At 36.9% G+C, this 11,572-nt stretch overlaps 1 pseudogene; it reads left to right on the forward strand.

Annotated features, from left to right (window-relative positions):
* Nucleotides 1–7,977: 7,977 nt before the first annotated feature.
* On the forward strand, nucleotides 7,978–11,268 carry LOC141679789 (uncharacterized; annotated as a pseudogene).
* The last annotated feature ends 304 nt before the right edge of the window (nucleotides 11,269–11,572 follow it).

Genomic DNA, 11,572 nt, shown 5'->3' on the forward strand with positions numbered 1-11,572 from the left:
TGAACCCTCAAGTATCTATTGCAAGTAGCTTAACTTTGCTTGGAGATTTCTATACAAATAATTCAAAAGTCATACCATGATAATATACCAAGTAATTGTGATATGGAACCCTGTGCAAGTTATACTCAGTAACCTTATCTTGATATCTAAAAGTCAGCTATCCCTTAAAAGTCATTCATGATTGCTTGATAACCCTATTCTTACCCCTAAAACATGATACCCTATTATACTTTAAACTGATGCTCACCTTTTTTATATTTCAATACCTATATCTTATCTGGAACCATTACCTTGAACCTAGTTTGACTTAGTTCCTTCATACTATCCAATAACCCAGCTAAATCTCATTGTCAAATTCCTTGTGAATAGAAACCTTGCAATTCCATTGATAAAGTATAGTCTAGTTGATCATGGCCTTGAAATTTAGTGGACCTATTCCCTGTGCTTCAAAGTTGATCTAGAACCCTTGATAAAGATGTTCACTGTTTAAGAAACTAACCGTCAATTGGCATCAGTTTTTAAAATAAAAAGTTAAAATTTGGATTTCCAGTCCCAAAGGGGGACAAATATTTCCTTTAAATAGTGGATCTGGATTGAGACGCAAGTCCTTTCCACTCTTAATTTGTAGGCTTAAAGGTTGCCTAGGGATCCCATTAATGTTCTAGAACCCAACGAGGTTCGGGATTACTTCGCGGCTGATCACCGGCTGTAATCCGTAGCGTCATAAAATGGTTTTTGATAAAGAAATGGTTTTGAATGATTTAATTACAAGAAAAGATGCCATCATCCTGAAAGTTTATCTCTTGATACTATATTGTTGAATCTTTCAATTCCATTGTTAATGTATTATTCCTGTTTATATATATTATAGCGCTTGTTGAGCATTTGGCTCACTACTTGCTTACCCTGATATTACAGCTAGCAGATATGGTTAACTTCAAGCAGACAGCGCGTAAGACTTGTGATGTCGATTCGTATGTTCGAGCTCAGGTAGTTAGTGATTTTGTGTGTGAGGACTCGATATTGGAATCAGGTTGTAATAGTTAATAGTGTTGTGTTGTTCCAAACCCTAAATGTAAAGATTTTGGATTCGGATGCATTTACTTCCTTTTGTTAACTAATATAATTACTCGCATATTGTCTTTTGTAAATGTTTGGGATGTGACATTGCTTTAATTTTATTTTTATCAGCAACCACTACTTTGTGTGAGATAACATGACCGGGATATTCGATGTTATTCCGTGCAAATTCACATCTATTTTTCTTGATGAATAGTTTGTTTATCCTGAGAACTTCAAAGACAACCTTCAAGTGGTGTAAATGCTCTTCCATATTGTTGTTATAGATTAAGATATCGTCGAAGAAGTCTAATATAAATTTCCTCAATTACTCACCAAAAACCTCATTCATAAAAGCTTGAAACAATGTTGGAGCATTGGTGAGACCGAAAGGCATAACCATAAATTCAAAGAGCCCTTGATGCATTTTAAACGCCGTCTTATAGATGTCTTCAGGATGTACTCATATTTGATGGTACCCTCTGTGTAAATCTAATTTAGTATAGACCTTGTTGCCCTTTAATTTCGCAACTAGCTCCTCGATCACTGGAATTGGGAATTTATTTTTGATAGTGATAGTGTTTAGAGCTCTGTAATCGAAAATCAAATGCCACGTACCATCCTTTTTTCTCAATAAAAGAACTGGAGATGCAAATGGAGATGTACTGCTTCTTATTACTCCACTTGCCAGCATCTCTTTAGTTAAGCTTTCAATCTCAGCCTTCTGAGCCAATGGGCATATATAGGGGTGAGCATATATAGGGTTGCTACCTGGTTTTAGTGGAATATGGTGATCATGATTCCTTGGGGGAGGGAGTTATTGTGGGGTAGGAAATATATCAGCTTAGTTTGTATGTAGGGATTGGAGCTTTTCTGGTAATTTCTGAGTGATCTGATTAGTTGCAGATTCCACAGAAGCTACTTGGATCAAGAAATAAGCCTTCTCTTGGTGACATTTCTTTACAACATTCAACTGTAACTTGAGCTTAACTTCTCCTTCCACGATTGTTTGTTTTAGAGATACTTTTTTCCATTATAGTTAACTGTTATGCTCTCCTGCTTAAAAGCAAATGTCATTGGATTGACAGTAGTCATCCATTGCACACCAAGAATGATATCATAACCCATAAGGGGAATTATGTCCATAATGTTACTGAATTCGAGATCTCCCATCTACCATTTGACACCTTCAATCATGTTTTCACATATTCTTTATCGTAGGTAACCCGAAGCCGCTACCCTTCGGGTGTGCACTGCGTAAACCCTACGGGCTCACGCAATAGCCTGCAAATCACATGAAACAAGGTAAACCGCATTTAAGAGACAGGCTCTGTCTCAGGAGGCATAATCATAAATTCTCCTCCTATGATATTCGAACCTGTGACCAAGAGGATAGTTATCCCCTCTTTAACCAACTGAGCCAACCCTTGCGGGCTGTTTTCACATTTCAACTTATCACTATTGGCAATAGTCACATGGAAGGGTGTACATAGGCTTGGTCTGAGATTTAACAATTTCACCAAACTGGAAGAGACAAAATTATATGTAGACCCGCTATCTATCAATATTCTTACTGTCCTTCCCTTTAATTTGCCTAATACCTTTAGAGTGTGTACACCTTTGGATCCAAGAATAGTATGTAATGAGACCTTAACATCATTTTTATTGGTTGCATAAGTCAGTTGTAGGCCCTCGTCCTCCCATTGTATGAGGTATTTTTCCTTTTCTGGGTCTATCTTATGTGAGAATTCATCATCCAATAAAACATCAAGTTTCTTCTTCCTGCAATCGTTCCCCACCTGATACTTTTGATCGCAATGAAAACAAAGACCTTTCGATTTTCTGTCGTTGTGTTCAGCTAGAGTCAACCGTTTGAAACCATCATTTGAAGATATTGCTCCACGTGCAGGGCTGAGTTGTTCTACACTCTTAGTGCTGGTAGGGAATTTACTGTAAGTGCCCTGGTAATTGGTCTTAGTAGCTGATTTGTATCTCTTGTCCAGAACATTGAAGAGATATTCTTGTCCCCTGGCCATGTCACGTGCCTCCTGCATTGTCTTTGGCTTTTGATTGTAAAGTTGCTGAGAAATCTCCTCCCTTAAGCCACTTATAATATTGTCCACATAGTAAGAATCGCGATGGAACCCCTCCTGAGCCATCACATATTTCCTTAATTCATCGAACTGAGCTATATTGTCATCTACTCTTCCCTTCTGTACTAGTTTGTTATATTTCCCTTCAATATTTTCGAAGCCCACCTTCGAGAACCTCTGGCACACCAACTGAGTGAACTCTCCCCATAACAAATTAGGCTTGGTTTTTTCAATAGTTTTATACCACATATCCGCTTCTCTACTCATATACGGAGCATCACACACGACTTTAGAGCGGGGATCAATATAAGGGTTTAGCTGAAAAAATATGTCACACTTACTTACCCAACTCCTAGGATCCTTTCCATCAAATTTTGGAAACTCAACTTTAAGAACCTTGTAAGGTGACTGGTTTGTTGTGTTTTTTGAGTTGATCCAATCAGTATGAGCCCATTGGTTATGGCTATGGTTTTGTGGTTGAGATGTAAACTGGAGTAGATGTCTTGATAGAGGAGTCAAACTGGATTCCAGTGGTAATGTCTGTTGTTGGCCTATAAAGTTCAAAGTGGTTATTAATGGTGTAGTAATGGTGTTCTGTGTGAAATGTGGGTAGAATGGCAGGGCATAAAGGTTTAGTGTAGAATGGTACAGTTGTGTTTGTATAAATGGTAAGGTAGTGGTAATGGTCATAGTATCAGTGGATTTAAGGGGTTCACCATTGATTTTTTGAAGTGGGTTTCTAAATTCTTGAAAGGTTAGTGGATCTATCAGTGTAGCTGTTAACCCAAAGGTGGGTGGAGGGTTATTTTGTCCTTGATTTTGCCAGTTAATACTCTTGGAGTTGGAACCATCCATTTCAACATCAACATTCAAGGTAAAGGCATGGGCAAAATGAGAAGAAGTGTTTACCTTTGGATTGAATATCTTGGATGGATTTGAAGTTGAGTTGCCTTCTAAATCCACCATTTTATCTTGTTCATTCTTAAGAGCTAGCTCCAATAACAACGATACGTTTTTCTTCATATCATTCATTTCAAGCAGCTTTGTCTTCTCTTCATGGACAACAGTCATCTGTGTGAGCTTTTCTTCTAGATGTTGTAACCCCTCTGTTGTACCCTTTTTGTTTCCATCCATCACCCCTTTGATAGCTTCAACTTGTTGCTCAAGGTTTGTAATGGCCTTTTCTTGTCTTTGTAAAGATGCTTCGTCTCCCATAATTTTTGTGTTTCTTTGTGATGGCGGCCAAGAATCGAAAAGCTCTGATACCACTTTGTTATGTTTTATGTTATTTTTAGGGTTAGAAGGTTAGCTAGACAAAATGTAATAAAGCAAAAAATTGTATTTTCTTCCAAGATGGTTCCGTATAGACTCCAGCTTATATCAAAAGCAGTAAGATGTTTTACACGTGACAAGCTAACAACCGTCCAACAGTAATAACCATATGACAAAACAATAGCAGCAGCTATACGTGTCGGACCCTTCAGATGCAAATCAGACACTTTGACCTTAAAAAATCTAATTCGATATAATTTATAAGGCCTCATAACAACTTAATCCTTTTAATTCTAAAGAAGGATGTCTATGAATTATCATTTTCATGTTATCCTTTTTTATTTATATTATAAATATTAGATAAAGAATTATGTATATATTTAATTTATATGGTAGAATACATAAATTTACAAATGTAATGTATAAAAAGTAGGTAAAAAATCACTTATGTGAAGGTTATATGCCGAATCCCCGCACCCGTGTCCAATTTTGGATCCATATCCACAAATGCTTATTTCTTTAAAACTAAGAGTCGGACATTTAGATATGCACCCGTATCCGACACCCTTACCCGCGTTCGAGTAACTTAGGGTATATCGTTTGATATAAAATACTATGACTCCAAAACGATTGTGTCATCAGCAGAAGAGTAAAATGATTTTCCCTCTCGTAACCTTTTGTGATTACGATTTTGACAGTTATCAACGTTTTAACGTAACTTTATGTTACACCTAGAACTAAAAGATGTAGTACTTGATGTAAGTGTTCATTTGAATTATAATTTACTTTAGTCAGCGAAATTGGTAAATTGTAATTGTTAATGCATTTGTATCATTTGTGATAACAACAAACTAATCTCGTTATCACTTTGCTAAGCCATCAAGAAAAAAAAATCAAAGTTTTATGAAAATTGTTATTTTACATATTTATTCTGCGATTTTAAGTTTGTGATGTTTGTTCATATTTTTTTCCCATTTACTATGTACGCCCCCCCCCCTGATATTTTCAGGTTGAAGGTGCATTTAAGCCTGTTAATTCATATTGGGAAGGAAAGAGGTATTTTTCTGGTTGTGAGTGTTTCTCCTGAGATTTCACTCTACTATGATAAAGACTGCTATGAAATCTAGTTTCAACTGAATCTACTTTGTTTTTGACATTTCAATTAGTACTAGTTTGTTAGATGTTATTTTGAAATAACTTTGTTATTTTTTTTATAAACGGATAGGAAGTCAGTTGACTGTGGAGAGTTTGTAGCTATACGGACTTGGACATTGCAAAAACTGGGAACATGACAATAGCCGACAAAACATAATCTGGCCAAACAACGTAATAGAGGAGGCTTGAGAATCTACGGGGAAAAGGTGCGAATAATGTGTATATTGTAATGAAGGAAAGATTTAGTCAAAAAATTGTTGATCCGCCAAAGAGAATTGAAAACGCAATGTATAATAAAAACAATTTCCTGGAAACAATATTAGTGATAGCACCTTAATCAATGGGCTTTGCTGCTGGAATAAACCATTAATTTCTTTAGAATATAACACCCATATGAAAATGAAAATGTAGGCAATTAAGCGATGTGTAGTTGAAAATTGTAACAGTTAAAGTTGTTGCAAAGGAAAGAAAGTACATTTTTTATGAGAACAAATCCAGTGCTGATGCTCAAATAACTATGGCCTATATATTTTGGCAGCAAAAATGGATGTTGTTACTAAAAACTGAACATACACACCAATTTTTATAACCCCTCTACACTCGCTTTCCGCAGGAGTAGATAGGCGCCTAGCTATACTTTCGTTTCTTATTTGCTACTCCCTCGTCCCTAAAAACGTTTCTTATTTGTGTTGGACACGTTTGCCAATGCACACTTTTGTTTGTTAATATCTTTAAATTCGTATTAGTATTAAATATAAAAATTTCACTGTATTAAAGTACTGATAAATACGAATCCAACGAGATTACTCATGACTATGTTTGATATTATAAATTAGACATAAACTAATAGTCAATCGCTTAACGTGAACAGTACCGAAAGTCAATATAGGAAGAACAAAGGGAGTAACTCACACTAGCTATATTTTGTTTCCAATGTAAAACCAAGTTTCAACATATTGCTCTAAAGAGAGAACACTTGCATTTACATAGCTATAATCACTCCTCGCCAAGAGTGATCAAGTTTGACCACACTGGCGATGCTTCGTTTAAGAATTTCTACACAAATTTCAGTTTTGCCTACAACATAATTCTGACAATTTATAACAGTTTTGAAATTTCTTACACACATATTGACATCTGCAACTTTGAAAGTTCGTACCCAAATGTTCAAATTCGATGTTGATCGAATATTTTGTGCATCATTTGTTCGTCAAAATTACGTACACACACATTGATGTGCCTGCAATTATTTGTTTAGGGCTAAATGTTTAATCGTGCATTTCAAAACTTGGGTACTATTATCATAACATTACGAGAAAGTAGAAATTTATTCACACATTGTTTAGATGCGAATACCAAATTGTACGTTTATAATTAAGTACCCGAAAGCATGTGGTAGTGTGTACCCACAGTCTGAGACTTAATTTCAAGATGCAGGTGGGAAATGACATTTATTGTTCTCACCAACAATCATAATGGTGTCTATCAGGTTACCGTATCATATGTGCCCAAGGAGTCTGGGTCAGACCAGTCAATCGGATACGAATTTGTCTAAATGCAGATATTTCAGACGCATAATGGATTTTTCGGATTTCTTTAACAACCCTACATATTTCGGACAAATAATGAATTTTTCGGATTACTTTGACAGCTCTAGTCCCTACGGTCATCATTCCATGACCCAAGTTGGGACGTAGACGATGGAGTCGTAGCGTTGAAGCTTTCTGCATTTTTATATAAGGGTGTTAGCATTGATAGACACATCACAATCTCAGTCTTTTTATTTAGTAGGATTGCAGTGCTTTCCTTCTATTACAAATTAGCCAGGTATTGCATGCAATCAGACACAAATACAGAAGGCTCTTCCATACTTTTCTACTACAATGCATCCTGTAGTAATTTTCGTTACCATTCTCCATTGCATTTTGTTTCTTTCAGTCAAGTCATCATCTGTTCATAAAAACCTGATTACAGACAAAGAAGCGTTAATTTTGTTTAAGTCTAAATTAAATAGTCCAGAGCTTCCGAGTTTTTTGTCTTCCTGGAATGACCAAAATTCCTCTCCAAGCAACTGGACAGGGGTGATCTGCAATGCCTTTGGCCAGAGGCAGAGAGTCGTATCGCTTAACCTTTCAGGATTTGGCGTTGAAGGAACCATAAGCCCCTATATCCCCAATCTCTCTTTTCTTCGATCCGTTGATCTTGGTACCAATAAGCTTAGAGGAGCAATACCACCAGAAATTGGTAACCTTTTTCGTTCAGGATTCTTAAATCTAAGCTCGAATAACTTGGAAGGCAGGATACCACTCAATATAAGCAAGTTATCTCAGCTTCAGAGTAGGCAGAATAACTTGGGAATAAACAATAGTTACAAGTAGTATTCAAATCATCTGTTAATTATTAAAATATCAAACTAAATAATTTTATTGTTATCTAATTTTGTTTCAGATCACTATATTCATACCATTGAACAATTGAGAAATATTTTTAAAAAATCTGAATAATATTCATAATAATCCAATATATAATATATTATTTTTTTGAATTTTTTCTAGCCAAATCGAGGCTAGCTGAAGTCGAGCCAATTTCTAGCTGAGCTAGCGCTCAACATGGCAAAAATATTGCTCAAACTCGTTTGCTTAAGAAACACATTTTTGTGTTTGAGTTCGAACTTGAACCCTTAACAAACTGAGCTGAACTCAACTCGAGTTTGTTCGTAAGGAGTTCGGTTAGTGAAGAGCTCTAATTGGGTGGCTAAGGTTGATGCTAGATTATGGATTCTGGCAGTTGAAGCTTTCAGCATTTTAATATAATCACGTATGTATGAAACTACTGGTGTTGAATTTATAGACAAATCACAGTCTAAATCGTGTCACTTAGTAGGATTACAATGCTTTCCTTATACTATAAATCACCGAAGTAATGCATGCAATCTGAGTATCAGACAGTCAGACACACACAAAAAAGAAGCACAAGAGTGTCTTATAATTTCCACTATAATGCATCTCGTAGTATTTTTCATTACTATTCTCTGTTGTTCTGTGAAGTCATCATCTGTTCCTAGAAACCTTGTAGACAAAGATGCGTTAATTTCGTTCAAATCCAAGTCAAACAGTCCAGAGGATCCAAATTTATTGTCTTCCTGGGATATCCAAAATGCCTCTCCATGCAACTGGACTGGGGTCACATGCAATGGCTCTGGCTCTTCCCAAAGAGTCATTTCTCTGAACCTTTCGGGATTCGGAATGGAAGGAACCATTAGCCCCCACATCACCAATCTCTCTTTCCTTCGCTCCCTTGACCTTAGTAACAACAAGCTCAGAGGAGCCATACCACCCGAAATTGGTAAACTTTATCATTTACGATTCTTGAATCTAAGCTCGAATAACTTGGAAGGCAGGATACCACTCAATATAAGCAAGTTATCTCAGCTTCAGAGCCTTGATTTGATGACTAATCAGATTACAGGCGAAATACCTCAAGAACTCAGTCATCTAGGCAAGCTCGAGGTTTTGAAGCTGGGGCAAAATGACTTTTGGGGTAACATTCCACCATCATGCTCCAATCTTTCTTCCCCTACTGTTCTGAACATGGGTACGAATGGCCTTAGTGGAATAATACCAGGTGACTTGAGCAATCTTAGAAACCTCAAAGTTCTTGATCTCACCACAAACAGACTTACTGGGACAGTTCCTTCAGCAATTTACAACATGTCTTCTTTAGTCAAGCTAGCAGTTGCTTCAAACATACTCTCGGGTGAAATTCCATACAATGTTGGGGTTAAACTTCCGAATCTTCTAATCTTCAACTTCTGCTTCAATAATTTCACCGGAAGAATTCCAGGGTCTTTGCACAACCTCACTGATATACAAGTTATTCGAATGGCGCATAATCTCCTCGTAGGAACAGTGCCACCAGGCTTGGGAAATCTCCCATTCCTTCATATGTACAATATTGGGTTCAACAAGATTCATAATCCTGGAGATAATGGTCTGTCATTTATCAGTTCTTTAGTAAACAGTACTAGTCTCAATTTCCTTGCAATTGATGGCAATGCTTTTGAAAGTGTTCTTCCAAAATCTATTGGCAACCTTTCCAAGGTGCTTTCAAAACCATACATAGGGAAAAATCGTATTCACGGGAGAATACCAGAAACGATCGGCCTTCTTAAGAGCTTGTCATTGCTAGATTTTAATGACAATTCTATTTCCGGTAAAATCCCAGAAGCCATAAGCCATTTACAAGAACTGCAATATCTGGGTTTGGCAAGGAATAAAATCTCTGGCACAATTCCAAATTCACTCGGAAATCTCAGAAAGCTAAACAAGATTGATTTATCAGGTAATGAGATTGTTGGTGGAATACCAACTAGTTTTGAGAACTTCGAAAGTCTACTTTCTCTAGACTTATCGAACAACAAACTCAATGGAAGCATACCGGAAGAGGTTCTAAATCTTCCGAGTTTGAGTATTATCTTAAATCTGTCCAGAAACTTCTTGGATGGACCGTTGCCTCGAGTTGGGCGTCTAGAAAAAGTTGTTACCATTGACCTCTCAGGCAACCACCTATTTGGTGACATTCCCCAATCTTTTGAAAGATGTAAAAGCTTGGAACAGCTAATTCTAGCCAACAATAGTTTTTTAGGCCATATTCCAATTGCTTTTGCAGAAGTGAAGGGATTGGAAGTTCTAGACCTCTCCTCAAACCAACTCTCTGGATCCATTCCTCCTGACATACAGAAACTAGAAGCTCTTCGAAATCTGAACCTATCATTCAATGATTTAGAACTTAGAAGGGAACATTCCTAGCCTTGGAATATTTGGAAATATGTCTAACGTCCATTTAGAAGGAAATCAGAATCTTTGCCTGCATTCGAGATGTGAGAACTCTTCAAATAACAGAAGACAAATTGAATTTAAGGTAATCCTTCCTATCATAGCAACAGCAGTAGTTTGTTTTCTGATTGCTTTGCTTATGATATCAAGGAGAAGAGAAATTGAGGTCAATATCAAATGTCCTGAGTCTCAAAATGGGAAGCTTGAAATAATTTCATATCATGAGCTTCGAGAAGCAACAAGAGACTTTGACCAGGAAAATCTGATTGGTAGTGGAAGCTTTGGGACTGCATACAAAGGATGTCTTAAGAGAAACATACAAGTTGCCGTGAAGGTTCATGACATCAAAACTTCTGGATATTGGAAGAGCTTTGTCTCCGAGTGCAAGGCTTTGAAAAATGTAAGGCACAGTAATCTTGTGAAGCTAATCACATCATGCTCTAGCTTGGATAAGAAAAACATGTTTTTTTTAGCTCTAGTTTATGAATTTCTCAGTAATGGCAGCTTAGCAGACTGGATCTGTGGCAAAAGAAAGCACGGGGATGGAAAAGGTCTTTCTTTTCTCGAAAAGTTGAATATTTCAATAGATGTTGCCAGTGCTCTGAATTACCTCCACCATGATTGTGAAGTTCCAATTGTACATTGTGATCTCAAACCAGACAACATTCTTTTGGATGAAGAATTGACAGCAAAAGGTAGGAGATTTTGGCCTAGCTAGGCTCTTGCAAGAGAGGATGAGCAATCAAGTTTCTATCAGCTCTACATTTATTGTAAAGGATTCCATCGGTAGGGTATATGCACAAAATAGGCAAGGTAACGAGAAGCACAAAATACCTTTCTGGCCTGATCCATAAAGGCTGCTGACTCTCTGACCAATGCATTAGCAATACCCGCTAAATATTTGAGTTGTTTCTGTGCTGGCACGGAAATCGGAGACAATGGGCCACTCAAGTCATCTGCTACGTGTTTCAGTGAATTGTGAGAGTTCCCATGCTCATCAGATCTCTGAAGTATTTAGACAGAAACAACCAGAAAGAATAAACCCATCATTGTTAGAAAGGAGACAGTTTAAGATACGCAAGGAGGGTAATATTCTTATCAACTAATTTTGGAGCAATATAGGTTGCAGAAGTCAATTTCCAACTATAAACCCTTCTT

Source organism: Apium graveolens, chromosome 8, assembly GCF_009905375.1.
Source record: "Apium graveolens cultivar Ventura chromosome 8, ASM990537v1, whole genome shotgun sequence".
Taxonomy (NCBI): Eukaryota; Viridiplantae; Streptophyta; class Magnoliopsida; order Apiales; family Apiaceae; genus Apium; species Apium graveolens.